Here is a 17,084-nt window from a genome sequence, read left to right as displayed (position 1 = left end):
ATTTGACCTCCATTTTGTCATCAGTATCAACATATTAAAATTTGAAAAGCTTAGATTGAATGGTTCATGAGTAAATGCAACAACGTGAATGGAAACGCCATTTTACAATCTTTCAAGAACCATAACGCCTGAACGGTAAAAGTCAAAATCGTCATTATTGAACTTGACCTCTATTTTGTCATCAGTATCAACATATTAAAATTTGAAAAGCTTAGATTGAATGGTTCATGAGTAAATGCAACAACGTGAATGGAAACGCCATTTTACAATCTTTCAAGAACCATAACGCCTGAACGGTAAAAGTCAAAATCGCCATTATTGAACTTGACCTCTATTTTGTCATCAGTAACAACATATAAAAATTTCAAAAGCTTTGGTTGAATGGTTCATGAGAAAATGCACGGACACGACTGGAAACACCATTTTTCAATCTTTCAAGAACCATAACTCCTGAACGGTAAAAGTCAAAATCGTCATTATTGGACTTGACCTCTATTTTGTCATCAGTAACAACATATTAAAATTTGGGAAGCTTTGGTAGAACAGTTCATGCGTAAATGCACGGACACAACTGGAAACTCCATTTTTCAATCTTTCAAGAACCATAACTCCTGAACGGTAAAAGTCAAAATCGTCATTATTGGACTTGACCTCCATTTTGTCATCAGTAACAACATAATAAAATTTGGGAAGCTTTGGTAGAACAGTTCATGCGTAAATGCACGGACACGACTGGAAACTCCATTTTTCAATCTTTCAAGAACCATAACTCCTGAACGGTAAAAGTCAAAATCGCCATTATTGAACTTGACCTTCATTTAGTTGTCAGTAACAACATATTAAAATTTTAAAAGCTTTGGTTGAACGGTTCATGAGTAAATGCACGGACAACATTTGATTGCCGCCCGCCCGACCGCCAGGCCGCCCGACCGCCCGGCCGCCCGACCGCCCGTCCGCCGTACATCCCCAAATCAATAACCGACATTTTTGTCACAAAAATCCGGTTAAAAATCGTATGCTTGCACCATCTTACCGAAATACGGATTTAATTAAGTCCTGAACATTTCGACATTTCTTCGTATATTTTGATCAAAACCGGTTTTAACCAAATCACAAGTACGTGTTAAGATCCGACTAAATACCCATTTTCCGATATGGTCAGGTAAAGTTGCTACAAGTTAACGTAGTCGATATCCAGTCTTTGCTATTGCATAGTATTAGCGAAGTCTATACCCCGTCTTTTCTATTGAAAAGTACTTAGCGTAGTCTTAATTCTGGCTTTGCTATGTTTAGTACTTAGCGTAGTCTTTATCATATTTTTGATACTGAAAAGAACTTACCGAAGTTCTATATCCCATATTTTCTATTTGTATAGTACTCAGTATAGTCTATATTTTGTCTTTGCTATGGAATGCTACTTAGCGTAGTCAACATCCTGTCTTTGTAACTAAATAGGACTTAGCGTCGTCTCGAAATATCAAGCGCTTGTGCTAGTTCCCAATTCACATATAATCCTGCTGGACACGTTATTACCGGTGACCTCAACATTGTTAATAACACTACTCTGCGAAATGTGTTATCGAAAGGTCCGAAATATGGTGAGCCTAAATCCATCAATTGGAAATACAACTTTAAAATTTTGATTGATTCAGTTGAGGATTATGCCAGGCAATGGGCTAAGCGCGAGAAGGAAGACGTAGACACTCTTTCCGAATAGATTAAGGCAGTGAGGTCGTTGATACAAATCAGAATTAAGAAACTGAATGGGTCTATCAATGCCCATGCTACGTCAATCTTTAAAGACCCAAATGTTGCAAAACACCTATCCTACCTCCATGACAAATATGTTGTTGTCCCCGCAGATAAAGCCCCAAACAACATCGTTTTTGTGTGTAAAACTCATTACATTAACTGCTTGATAAACGAATTGGGTATTGACAATTCACTTGGAAACTCAACATATACCCTCACGACACTTACCAAAGAGGAAATCCTGGATAATCATAGGTCTGTTCTGTGTTCCTTTGCAAGTTCAACGATGAAGAACTGGATCTGCCATCACTATATTGGATACCTAAACTATATAAGTGTCCTTACAAATAACGGTATATTGCTGGGTCCTCCAAGTGCTCCACGAAACCTCTTTCTAAATTATTAACATCTATTTTATCAGCAATCAAAGACGGGCTTCAAAGTTATTGTGAATCTGCCTATTCTAGAGGGGGCGTGAATCAGATGTGGATACTATAAAATTCCAAAGATCTTTTAGAGTACATACAATCTAACTCTCTTTCATCTTGTAACAGTATTAAAACATTTGACTTTTCTGCTCTTTACACTAGTATTCCACATTCCAAACTAAAAGACAAATTGAAAGAGTTAGTATTGCTTGGCTTCTTAAAAAAGAATGGCCAAAGTAGATACGAGTATCTTGTCTTAGGGAGGGATAAATCCTACTTTGTAAAGGATCACTCTGATTCGAACTAAAAATTCTCTGAAACTGATATTATCAAGATGCTTGATTTCTTGATTGACAACATATTTGTTACGGTCAGAGGACGTGTTTTTCAACAGACTGTCGGCATTCCAGTTGGAACAAACTGTGCCCCTCTACTTGCCGACTTGTTTCTTTATTATTATGAGACTGACTTCATGCAGGAACTTTTTAGAAAGAAAGATAAGAAGTTAGCAATATCCTTTCACTCTACTTTTCGCTATATAGATGATGTTCTTTCACTAAATAATTCCCAATTTGGTGACTATGTGGAACGCATCTATCCAATCGAGCTAGAGATAAAGGATACTACAGATACAGTTAAGTCGGCCTCATATTTTGACTTACATCTAGAAATTGACAATGACGGTCGGTTGAAAACAAAACTTTACGACAAAAGAGATGATTTCAGCTTTCCAATTGTGAACTTTCCATTTCTAAGTAGCAACATTCCAGCAGCACCTGCATACGGGGTATATATCTCCCAATTGATACGATATTCCCGTGCTTGCATTTCCTATCATGATTTTCTTGATAGAGGGTTGCTGCTCACAAGGAAGCTATTAAACCAAGAGTTCCCAATGGTGAAGTTGAAATCATCCCTTCGTAAATTTTACGGACGCCATCACAAGTTGGTTGACCGTTATGGAATAACCGTTTCACAAATGATATCGGATATGTTCCTTACGTCGTAACTACAATCCCTTCCCTTTCATGATTGTGACCTACCGAATTAGATTATTTACTGGATGTGTTATTACATGAGCAACACGATGGGTGCCACATGTGGAGCAGAACCTGCATACCCTTCCGGAGCACCTGAGATCACCCCTAGTTTTTTGGTGGGGTTCGTGTTGTTTACTCTTATGTTTTCTATGTTGTGTCGTGTGTGCTGTTGTTTGTTTGTCTTTTTCATTTTTAGCCATGGCGTTGTCAGCTTGTTTTAGATTTATGAGTTTGACTGTCCCTTTGGTATCTTTCGTCCCTCTTCTATATTATGTCTTTGGTATTGAATAGCAGTTAGCATAGTCAATAACCGTTATGTCGATTAAAAACTACTTGAATATGTTTATATTTCGTCTTTTCTATTTTAAAGTATGTTTGATTTTTCTATATTAAAAGCTCATATTTTCTACTGAACAGTACTTAGATTAGTCTATATTTCGATAGTGGAATTAACTATTTGTGGATTCTTATAAATTCTATATACAACTTTTGGACTATTTTCAATCTCGGTCTTTTTCTGATATTTATTCTTACATACTTTTGATTTATTAACCCTACATGCTAACATTGCCTATGTTAACTTTAAAATTGTTTGCATGCACATTGAACGACAAATGTATGTGACGTATAAAATAATTTGACGTCAGACACACAAATCAATGAATGAGTTTGTAGATAGATGTTTTTGTGCTCTGTTAAATTGTCCCTTTTAAAATTGTTATACGATGATGACGGATGTACCCATATTTTGACTATTTTATTTATTGTGTCTGTTTAGTTAACGCATCAATATAAATATAACGGAATTTGACGAGACTGACATCAAAGTGAGAGGGTTAGCGCTATAAAACCAGGTTTAATCCCCCATTTTCTACATTTGAAAATGCCTGTACCAAGTCAAGAATATGACAGTTCTTGTCCATTCGTTTTTGATGCTTTTTGTTATTTGATTTTGCCATGTGATTATGGACTTTCCGAATTGATTTTCCTCTAAGTGCAGTATTTTTGTGATCTTACTTTTTTTATTTTTTATATTGAATAATACTTCACTTAATCTATTTCATTTTTTCCGCTATATATTAAATGGTTCTTACTTTAGTCTGTTGTATTCAAAAGTTAACAGTACTAAGCTATGGTGATTTGTTTTTTTCTTGTCTTAAATGTTTTATATGTACTTGTGCTTTGTTTATATGTTTACATTTGGTTTTTCTTTGTTGGCATATTGTTTGTTTTATAGTCATTATGATTATCACACAATGTTGACTTATGTACCCTGAAATTTGACAGTTTTTACTATTATGTCTGTTTGTTTTGTTCACAAATTATTGTCAATATAAAGGAATTTTATTCGACTGTCATACACGTGAGATGTTTAAACCAGGTTTAATCCATCATCTTCTACAAAAGCAAATGTCATTTCCAAGTCAGGAATATGACAAGAAACCGCGACAATAGGGAAGATATATTCCACTTTCCTAGTTTTATAATTAATCAAATGTCAGGCCTAAAAATTTGAGGCCTATTTATTGATGTTGTTCCCTTTGGGTAACAAATCGTCTTCGAATGGTCGTATGTCTATTCATAGTTTTGAGGTAGGTTACTGAAAGCCGTCTTGAGTTCGGAGGGCATCATAGACCCACATTTATTTCAGTAATATTTTGAAATTGTTCCAATTATTCTCCTGTATTTTTCAAATCTTATCTCATATATATGCAGAAGCTTATAAAGTTTAAAACTCATACTCATTGCGTTTAGGAGTTTTATAATTTAGAAGAAAAAGTAATAATCTTGATAAAAACAAAATAACTTATCATCACTATCATGATTTACAAGAAACAGGTTTGTTTTATTCATGTCGGTATGAATGATACTCATAAATAACCATAAAATAAAATTATTGAACTCAATATTCGCAGTAAATTCACTATTGCTAGCTATAAAACCAAATTTAATCCACATTTTTTTACAAAAGGAAATTTCTGTACCAAGTCAGAAATATGACAGGTGTCCATTTGTTTGATACATTTGTCGATTTTGTCATTTGGTTAGTGACATTGCATTTCGACTCCGCTGATTTCAGTATTTTTGTGATTTTATTTTTTATGCATCATAAAATGAAACTAATATAATCAAGCTGTATCACAATTTTGTCAACAAAAGGTGCCAAATATATAGGTATTTAACATGAAATATGTTAAGACGTAATTTATCTACAAAGTTAAAATTTCGATCGAATTTTAAAAATATATATTTATATATATTATTAATTATTTTCATAGATTTTAAAGTTAGGGTGAAACGATAAATTTGCATAACTATATATTAACAATAATATAAGTTTCTAGAACTTAGACAGCTGAAATATTTATCTACATTTGATACATCGATTTTCCTTCTTTTCAACAACAACAAAAACATGTTTAAAGAAACTTCGGTTCTTGATAGAATGTACAAACAAATTTCAGTACATCATCTTATATGCAGAAGCTAAATGAGTAAAAAGTAAAAAAAGTGTTTGAAATTCTCCCATATGTTATCTATTGTTTGTTGTATCATTCATAGCACTATCTACACTAATGTACATTCACAACAGCGGCATGATGGACAAATGCATCTACATGAACAAGGGCAAATATAAGTTTGAATTTGAGGCTCTATCAAATAATCAGTGTCCTCTTTCTGGAAAACTTCTACGTTCCATTCCCGTTTCTTTTTAACTTCTTCCTCCATTTTTTGGAAAAGCACATTTATGTTGTATCCTGTCTTTGCTGAGGTTTCTATGAACAAGTCTGTCTTCAGATATTTGTGTTTATTATAACCTTCGTCTGAATTCACCTTTTCTCCGTTTGTGTCATCTGTTTTGTTTCCCAATAGTACAACCACTGATTTCTCTGGATATATATGTTGTATGATGATGTTGTGGAAATCGTCAATCTTCCTGAAACTTTGTCTATACGTCTTGTCATAAACAAGAACAATTACGTCGCATGTGACACATAACGCTATAATTGTCGCCCTATAACATAGAAAACAAAAAAATACCACTTCAAGTGTTACTTAAGCCTATAGAATGAACATATCAAAAAAACAAAGAAATGTCATGTTCATACATGTTGTATGTAGCATGATATTAACTCTTTAAATAAAATTAAATAATTAATTGTACAATATTTCTTATAATGTTATACCTTTGTATTGTTATCCATTCATTTCATGTCTTTGGACTTTTGATTATACCATTTGATTAGAGACTTTCCTTTCTGAATTTTCCTCGGAGTTAATTTTTTTTTTATTTCACTTTTTGCCACACTAGTATTTATATTTATAAAAAATTATATAAGAAAAATATGAAGAAAATATATTTTGATTCGGCATAAGTCAAAAATATACAACACAATTCTACGACAAAATGGCCGAATATTAAAATTAAGAAATGTGGTATGATTGCCAATGAGACATTTATCGACTATAGACCAAATAACGTAGAACCTTAGACCAAAATGACGTAGAAGTTTAGTGAACTTTACTAGACTTTCTTTTTATGCAGTTTTGGTCAGCATATACTGTACAACAAGGGACAATTTTATGTTAAAGGGGCGTTAGCTTCGAGTACGATACAAATTTAAGATACGATACTTTTAGTTTCATTTATTAGTGACTTGAAAGTTAAGTACAGCTCTTTATAAGAACCAGGCTGAGTGCTGTATACATGTGATACACGGAGGGTTCCAGATTTTATCTAAAATTGGCCTAGTAGAAGCAATAAATGAAAACTGATCAAAAAATAATTTTTAGTGGAAAAATATGAGTGGTTGCCATGGTAACGGACACACTATTTTTTAGTTGATAAGCGTAGTAAAATCTTTCAAAAATCAGCTAAATCACCCCAATTCAGAGCCTGATTATGAATAGAATCATGCATTTTTCATTAACGTTCATATGGAACATTGATACAACTTGGTTTAAGTTTTATTTTAGTGAGGATTGCATGTCAACCAAATTTGTAAATTTTTTGAAAAAAATTTTGCCAAAAAATGTATATTTTAAACTTTTCTGAAATTGGGATTTTTGCGAAATTATCAAATTTTCTCTGGTGTTTTTCAGAAAAGTGCAAATGTGTACAGAATAGTTAGCACTGTAGTTATGAAGTTTGGATACTTCTTTACAAAACTAAATAGAAAAATGCGTGGGATTTTCTTTAATTTTATCACCATAGCAACCAATTTTTTCCTTGGAAACGGAGTTTTATTTGCAGAATATTGCAGTTTAAGAGCTCAAATGTCCTGTATTGTTTTATAATCGATAAGAAAATACATAAAAGTTAACGAAAACTTAAAATTACTATCAAGTGTATTTGATTTCAATTGTTACCACGGAATCACATAATATCCATAGCAACATCCCCTCAAAAACTGCATAAATAAAAATTTATGTAAAAAAAAACATAAATAGAGGGTGTTAATTTTCAAATTGGAATATGAGTTCATTCTTTGCTTCACTCTCAGTCTAATCTGGGTTTTTTCTTCAGATTGTTCAATAGATATAATATATAATGTAACATTTGGGTTGGGGGATGAGGGGGTGGCGTGGAAAAGGGGAGAGGGAGGTATGTTAATTTTTTTAAATGTTGCATACAAGTAGATACTTGTAAAGATACTTGCGTTTGGTCAGACTTTGTTCCGAGTTCATCATCTTATAATCAAATTTTTGAAAGTGAACAGATTATGCACTTCATGGGATTGCAATAGCCGGGCCAACCGGGCTTATGGCAAGGAAAGGTAGATATGGCCCAAATAATTGTAAGAACATTCTTAATTTCTTATGGCACACACCCGTCTGAGATGTTATTACACCAGCATAAATCACAAAATTGACCTGTAACATAATATTAAGCTGTACATCCCAATAATAGAAACATTTGGTCAAAGCATTTCTAAACTGAAACTGAAGTGTGATGAACAGACGAATAGACGGACAGGCAAATTGAACACATGTTAAGTTGGTGGTGACTTAAAAATAATATTAGTCAATTGGTGATCACTAATATCAGAAGTCCAGTATAATGGAATCCTCTTAAGATATACATGTAGCTATTAACATTTCATTAATAACTCCTTTATTGTACTACTATCCCGCAATTGGAATTCCGGATCTCCGAGATAGACAAATAGAATACATTTGCTAAGTTGGAATTGTGCTAATTCCGGTAAAATAATTATGCTATTACCGGCAAAATTATCAAATCAAAATTATCAAACAAAATTATCAAGCAAAATAATTGAATCAATATATCTCATAAGTTCAAGCTCTATCTCAATTACAATGCCTAGGCAAACATGAATACAAACCAAGCAAGCAAGTCTCAAGTATCTGCTGTATATTTAGACCGAAATCGTAGACTGCTTTTCCGGTAGCAATCATTTGATTTTTTTGGGGGGGAGGGGGGGTAAGTTACTTGAAATGGCACATTAGCTTACAACCTCCGGCGCAGAGATCACATATCCGTTCCGTTCAATACAACGGATTTCTTTTTGGAAAAAGAACTATATTAATGTGTTATTGAAGAAAATGAGTATGGTCTAATTTTCAAAATTTTTCTAGGGGCTGGAGGGAGGACCCAAACCCTCCTAGCAGGTTCGGGTCACTACGTGAAAAAAAAATGTTTTCGATTGGCCCTTATAAAAAATACAAGTTACTTTGCCTGGAAAAAAATACAGGTTATTTACAGGGAAAAACATTACAAGTTACTTTTGGTCAATGTAAAAAAAATCAAAGACCTCCCCCCCGCCCCATCAGAAAATCACATGGTTGCTACTTTAGCTGTCCAAGATATATGTATACAATGATGGCGTGTAATAGGAAAGGATATTTTTAATCTTCCATATAGATCTGGGTCTGTTCAAATTATCAGAGAATATAGAATTGACAATATAAAAAAGAAGATGTGGTATGATTGCCAATAAGGCAACTCTTCACAAGAGACCAAAATGACACAGAAATTAACAACTATAGGTAACCGTACGGTCTTCAACAATGAGCAATAAATGCCATTTTTACAGCATTTATAAATATATTACCTCAGACTTTCACTCACAACGTATGCATAGATAATAAATCCTTCTGACTTCATAAATTATGTTACAGACTCGGCTAAATTAAAATCCTTCTGTGAAAATGCATCGCATATACAACAGATATATATATATATATATTGATATAAATATTAAACAGTAAACATGAATAGCATCACAAAAACAACAAAGTGGAATGTGATTCAATATCAAAAAGCTGAACAACAAACCCTGTTTTAAGTTATTCTACATTAATAATCATGTTAAAAGGTACATTTTCTACAAATGAAGCTTGACTGCTACTTTTAAAACCCTTGTACGTTCTGTTCGTTAACTTTTCTTAATATTTATCTATCTGTGTATGAATTTTACACCTGAATGGCTGTAGGGTCCGTATCAAATAATAAACTGGTTCAAACTTTAAAATAAAGAAAAACAAACAAATATATAGTTTTCTAGGAAAAAATGTAAAAACAAGAATTACTTTTTGGTAAATTAACTTTGTTCCTACAATGCTAGCTATGTTTTTCAATAAAAAAAAAAAAAGACACACACACATGAGAAAATTTGATGATTTCACAAAACTCCATGATTCAGAAAAAATGAAAATATGTGTTTTTTGTATATGTTTTGTATATTTAAATAACAAATCTAAAAGTCGGGTTCAACTGCAATCTGAAGCAAGTACGCTTCTCAGTTTCAGATTAATTAGTTAGTCAATATCGATAGGGGATTAATAAAGGAATCAAAAGAGTAAAAAAACATACAGGTCAATGTGCCTGTTTTTGAGATATTAGCCATTGAAATTTTGGCAGGAAAATATTCTCTCTTGACTTTACATAGCTTTATCAATGACTAGTTAACATTCTCAAAAGCTAATAAAGAATGATAGAAATTTTATACGACTTTCACAGATGGCTTATCATTATACATGTAAAAGATTTGTAAAAAGATAAATGAGGGTCAATGCCAATTTTTTTTTTAAGGCATTCAAATGAATAAAACGTACGGTTTCCGAAAATCTGACAAAAATCCCAAAACATGACAAGCGAACTACAATGTACCTTAACTAAGCTCTGAAGCTAAACTCAAGTTATATCGATGTAATATATGAAATTTCTGAGGAAAAAAATGATTCTATTTATAATCAGGCTCTCCGACCAAACGTTATCTTTTCAACAATCTACATCTATGATATCTTTAAAAAAAAAACTACCCCCCTTTTTTTAAATCACCTCCACCCCACCCAACCCCAATATTACATTATATATTACATTTGTATTTGTTGAACCTTATGAAAAGAACAGAAAAAACTGTGAGTGAAGCAAAGCATGCAGTCATATTCAAATTTGAAAAATAAACATCCTTTAATCTATATTTATGTATTTTTTACATAAATTTCTATTTATGCAGTTTTAGAGTGGATGTTGCTATGGATAATATGTGTTTCCATGGTAACAATTGAATTCAACAACACTTGAAGATAGTAATTTAAAGTTTGTGTTACCTTTTATGTATTTTCTTATCGGTTATAAAACAATTCAGGACATTTAAGCTCTTAAACTGCAATATTCTGTAAATAAAAACTCCGTTTCCAAGGAAAAAATTGGTTGCTATGGTGATAAAACTAAAAAAAAATCCCTCACATTTTTTTATTTAATTTGGTAAAGAAGAATCAAAACTTCATGACTACAGTGCTAACTATTCTGTACACACTTGCACTTTTCTGAAAAACACCAGAGAAAATTTGATAATTTCGCAAAAATCCCAATTTCAGAAAAGTTGAAAATATGCATTTTTTGGCAAAATTTTTCAAAAAATTTACAAATTTAATTGACATGAAATTTTCACGAAAATGAAGCTTAAACCAAGTTGTATCAATGTCACATATGAACATTAATGAAAAATGAATGATTCTATTCATAATCAGGCTCTGAAGTGTGGTGATTTAGCTGATTTTTGAAAGATTTTACCACACTATTGCTTCTACTAGGCCAATTATAGATAAAATCTGAAACCTTCATGTATCGCACTCTGCCTGGTTCTTACAAAGAGCTGTACTTAATAATTCATCCTCATGTGAGTTTGCTATAGTGTGAACTTCAATTTAACCCCTAACGTGGATATGTTCTGGGATACACATGTAATAAGCGTGTTCAGCTCTTAAAAGAAAAAAAATGTCAACATTGAAAGTGAAACAATGGTGCACCATTTCGTTGACCGATTTGATCCACACAAAAAATCGTATACATGTATAAACGATGGTTAAAATATTGTTTTCCTATAACATGAACTCAGATAGATCTTAAATAATGCAATAGCAAATAGTCGTTAACCTGTAATTAAAACTAGTATAATTTAAAAATTCCTGAAAAGTGTATGAGTCCAGTCCACTGATGAGTCTTTTTTAGACGAAACGCGCGTCAGGCGTATATTCTAAATTTAATCCTGGTATCTATAATGAGTTTATTTACAACCACTGGGTCGATGCCACTGCTGGTGGAGATTTATTTCCCCGAGGGTATCACAAGCCCAGTAGTCAGCACTTGACATTAATTGTCATTGGTTATATTTATAAATTAACTATTTACAAATTTTTGAATTTTTTGAAATACTAAGGCTTTTCTACCTCAGGCATAGATTACCGTAGCTGTATTTGGCAAAACTTTAAGGAATTTTGGTCCTCTATGCTCTTCAACGTCGTACTTTATTTGGCATTTTTGACTTTTTGGGATTCGAGCGTCACTGATGAGTCTTTTTTAGACGAAACGCGCGTCTGGCGTATATTCTAAATTTAGTCCTGGTATCTATGATGAGTTTAATTGTTTAACTGTCACCACCTTTGGGAATTTAGAGTATAAAAGATTGTGTAACAATACCGATAAATAGATGGAAAACAAAACACTAAAAAATGTTGAATATCATCGAACAAAGATGGAAAAACTGAACAGATGATATAAATTATACAATAATTGCAAATATTTCGGCTCAACAAATGGCCTTCGTCAGTGTTAAAAGTTTTAACAATACTGATATATAATGTATAAGGTGTAAACATAGATCAGTAATAATACAGGTAAGTTTTGGTCGATTGATTTTAATCCAAAATCCTGAATATAATAATATAAACATTAGACTGTAAATTTAATTATTTCTTTCTATTGATTCCATCTGTAAAGATGACACCCAGTTCTTTTATCCAAAACTTCCCCCGATTCTCTCTTTGCCTATGTTGCCATGTACAATCCTGTTCGATCACAAGGATCTTCATGTGATCAAAATCTGCCAGATTGTGATCTGGTAACCTGAAGTGTTTACTGACAGGAATATACGGTTTTTTGTGAGGTCACTCCTGTGACCATTAAGGCGTTTGTGAAATGGCTGCATAGATTCACCTACATATTGGAGACCACATATAGGACACTCAAGAACGTAAATCACGTTTGAGCTTTTGCAGTTGATACTGCAGAAGATCTTGTATGTCTTTTCTGTGGTCTTACTGTGAAATGTTGATGAATGCTGGCAATTACCTACAGTATGGTTAGGTTTGGAAAGGTCAGCACGGACAAGTATATTTCTCAGGCTGTTAGGTTGTTTGAAGGCAATCATGGGAGGCTAAGGAAAGATTTTGGATAACTTAGAATGTTTCTCGATTGCTGTCCAATGATAACAATGGTCTTGAAACTATTTATATATATATATATATATATATCATCCAGTTCATGCATTGTAAATTTGTTTATATTAGACTCTTGTGATACAGATGTACATTTGAGTATGTTATATTTCAATGGAGAGAACTTGAGTCAAAACATAAATTTGACAGCCAATGCCCCCCCCCCCCTTTAATATGATCCGTTATATTAAGTTTTGTATATACGTTTAGTATTTACACTTACTCGTTTGTTTCCCCTGCCATGTCAAGAACATGAACATTTAACTCTCCAGTAAATGTGTTTTTCATGATATGGGTCTCCACTCCCGTAGTTGCATACAATTCAGGATTGTAATGTTTCGAACCATAGAAATCAACAATAGAGCTCTTTCCTACATATTTCTCTCCAATAAAACTGATAAATATAGGATCACTCATGTTGATGTTATCATAACAAAAACATCCTGGTACACTTATAATGTTAAGTATGCACATTAGTTTTGTGTCTGCTATATTTAGAACGATATAAAACAGCTACGTATCTCAATATCGTTTGTATGCAATCCCGATATGTGCGTATGTCATTTAGACAGTATTCAAATAAAAACGTTTCATGGGTGGAGCCAATGTAGCCTTCAATAGAATAGCAAATATCTACGTAAAACATTTTCAAACTGACTTGGGTGGTGTTGTCGAAGCTATCTGAGAATTAGGACGTGTCCTAAGACCATCTTATGACAAGTCTTTGTCCTAAGTCGTGTTCTCGAAGCTCTCTTAACTTAGGATATATCGTTTTTCGTCCTAACTTTAGGACACCTAATTAGGTGTCTTGAGATCATCATATCTTCACCATAACTTTTTGCATGCTTTTTTCTCAATTTTTTACGTGAAGATGAAGATGAAATGAAACGCACCATCGGTTATTAACTCGTATACAGAAATTGTGCAGAATTTTAAACTTTGAACTTCGTGTTTTACGATACGATGACACTACGAATTCATTATTCTCATTTCAAAACAAATTGTTTTCCAGTTTAATTCACGACCTTTTTTTTGATATTATTTTATAATTACATTTGAAATCATGCATTTTATTAAATAGGTGTTATTACAAAATTCCGTGAACAATTGTATCATATGGTTTCGTCTTTAATAAATGTTTAATCAAACAATTACTTTAACCATTTAGAATTTCGCACATAGGATATGTTGAGGACGTTTTAACATAAGATGTGTCTGAGATAGCTTCGAGACACAACTTAAGAGTGTCCTAAGTCAATCCTAAAATTGGTCTTATCTATGACTTAGGACGAATCTTAGGATACTTTCGAGAGCACCACTCCTGCAGTCTAAACAAGTTGAGAATGATACATGAATATGCGCACAGAACAGCTTTAGAATATGGTTTGTAAATATTCCTCCTGACACTTTGGATGATAATAAAAATATTCTGCAAGGTTAAAGTAAATCAAATGCTATCTTGTTTTTATCAATTTAGATAATGATCATATACATTTGTAATGCAAAAATATATATCTTTGAACAATCGAAGTAAAACGTCAAATATGCTAAGATGTAGCAGATAAATTAATTTAAAGAATATCAAAAGCAAATATTTCATTTTGTTTTAGTGATTTTTGTTTTATTATTATTGTTTACTTTCACATTGTTTAATACTTTCAATGTTTATACACAATTTACTTTATCTCTTCTACAGAAAACATAATACTCATGATGTTTTATTTTTCATAACATTTGTTTTTTAATTGATAAATATTTTATAAAGAATCTTAGAGGTTTTCTTTTACTTTGATTATATGAGGTCGGGCTCATATCGTTCAAATAATAATCTGCAATACATCGATCGTGGTAAATTTCATGCGTTTTTATATTTTCTTATTATATGAATTGTTGATAGTCATATTAGTCATATAATTAGCTTTTGCTCAACCTCAAGTCACAGCTTTGGGTTTCTTTTTTTGTATCAAAAATTTCACATTCCACCTGCGTGTTTGTTTTATTTAAGGCATCCTTGATAAGTGCTAATATTGATATTATTTGTTTTGTATGTGTTGGTGTTGAATTACAACAATATTTTTATTGCTTGTTTGCCTGTTTCCAGATTTTGTCTTCTTTTTGTAATAGACAGGTAAGCAGGTGTCATGGTTGTTGTTGTTTAAATTTCAAGTTTGTCATGTAAATCTGCAATTTTTCGACAATAATAACATGTTAAGACTACTTAGTTATCAAAGGTACCTGGCTTATGATTTGGTATACTTACGGGTTGAAGTTCACATTTTCAACATGTCCTTAACAGGCCAAAAAATAAACACTTGAATGTCATGGAGACCATAAGTTGAATAATTCAATACCATAAACAGTACCATTTTTATCTGCACCAGATGCGAATTTCGACAATAAACGAGACAGTGATGCTTGAGGCCAAAAAAAATATAAAATAAAAATCTTATTAAAACAGTTGAAAAGAATATATACCTTAATTTTGAAAAAAGATATATCGAAAATCAGACAAGACATTTGAGGTTTGCATGACGGAGATATATAAAAAAAATCAAAAAAATCACAGACTTTGATTTTATGCTATACGCATTCAAGGTGGTGTGAAACAAATACAACAAAACATCGAAATAAGCATAACATAATAGCGTTACATAAATAAACCTTTACCTTGAACATGCATATACAGAATTCGGTTGGATTAAGTTGAGGGCACTCAACCTTTCCCCTAACTTTTAGCAGCTCAACATAAAAACAAACTGTAAAAGATCAGTTGAAAAGAGTTGACTTATCAGTTAAGCATATAGAACAAAAAAGAATCAACTAGCTGACAGGTTGGTCAATGCACAAAAAGAAGTCGGTGACCTTATCATCATTTGACATCAATTAAACGGGAAAATATGTATCATCAACAATTGATCTTTTAAGAAATATGTATCTACTAGAAATTCGAGTTCAGATTACTTTGAGATAAATTAAAGAACATTTTTCGCCGATTAAAATGCTTGTTGATCAAATGTTCACCTATATTCAAACCGTTCTGTAACGATATCAGAAGAGCTTTATAAAACAGGTTCTTTAATCCTATGAATAAACAAATATAACAACAGAAAACGGCTTGTTCCTTTGAAATATCATATGTATATTGAATATTCACATCATACTCGTTTCAAGCCTTACTTAAAAATAGAAAAAAAAATAAAATATCAAAAATACCAAACAACTAGGAAAATCAAAAGCTCAAACACATCAGACGAATGGATAACAACTGTCATATTCCTGACTTAGTACAGGTATACAGTCGCATACAATTTCGTTGTATTGACACCGATGTGTGAAAAAAAACAATCATAACTCTGACACATTCCCCATTTCCATTCTCAATTTAATTACTATCAAAAATGTCCAAAATAATGATACGACAGTCAACATTGTGCGACAACAGTTTTTATGGCCATCATTATGTAAAGTAAACAATTACTATAGATTTTGTCTACTTATTAGGTGCTGATTGAATGTCCATAAATGGACTCCTAGTTTTTAATTTTAGTTTCTTGTGTATAATTCGGAGTTTAGTATGACGTCCATTATCACTGAATTTGTATACATATTTTTTAAGGAGCCAGCTGAAGGATGCCTCCAGGTGCGGGAGTTTCTCGCTACATTGAAGACCCATTGGTGGCCTTCGGCTGTTGTCTGCTCTATGGTCGGGTTGTTGTCGCTTTGACACATTCCCAATTTCCTTTCTCAATTTTATCTTAGTTAAGGTCTTGGATTTTAAAATACCAGAAAACAATGTCTAGATCTTTAGCAGAATGTGCAAATTTATAGAGTAGTAGGTAATGCATGTGTGAAAACTTACACCTCAATATAGAAAATGACATGTTTTATCATATTGATGGTTGTATTTTACAAAAAACAGAAAACTTTTGTTTGATCAATTTTTTGCCAACTTTGCCACGTAAGGGGAGGCAACTCAATTGCAAGGGCAGATAATTTAGATTAAGGTACTTTTACAATAGAATGTGTTAGGAATTTACCTATTTTATAATGTAGCAAGAAAACGGGTCAGTTGACCCCATTGTTTCTTTTTCTTAACTGAAAGCATACTATTAAAGCC

The 17,084-nt window shown here is 32.5% G+C and overlaps 1 long non-coding RNA gene across 1 annotated transcript; it reads right to left on the bottom strand.

The window, feature by feature from the left end:
• Window positions 1-5,607: 5,607 nt before the first annotated feature.
• On the bottom strand, window positions 5,608-13,406 carry LOC143084423 (uncharacterized). The gene is made up of 2 exons (XR_012981068.1): window positions 13,191-13,406; window positions 5,608-6,236 (listed from the first exon to the last, which is right to left on the bottom strand). It is a non-coding gene; the product is annotated as an uncharacterized LOC143084423 (long non-coding RNA).
• Between the last annotated feature and the right edge of the window lie 3,678 nt (window positions 13,407-17,084).

Source organism: Mytilus galloprovincialis, chromosome 7, assembly GCF_965363235.1.
Source record: "Mytilus galloprovincialis chromosome 7, xbMytGall1.hap1.1, whole genome shotgun sequence".
In the NCBI taxonomy this organism is placed as follows: domain Eukaryota; kingdom Metazoa; phylum Mollusca; class Bivalvia; order Mytilida; family Mytilidae; genus Mytilus; species Mytilus galloprovincialis.
The sequence above is the reverse complement of the archived record's forward strand: the minus strand, read 5'-3'. Positions and strand labels throughout refer to the sequence as shown.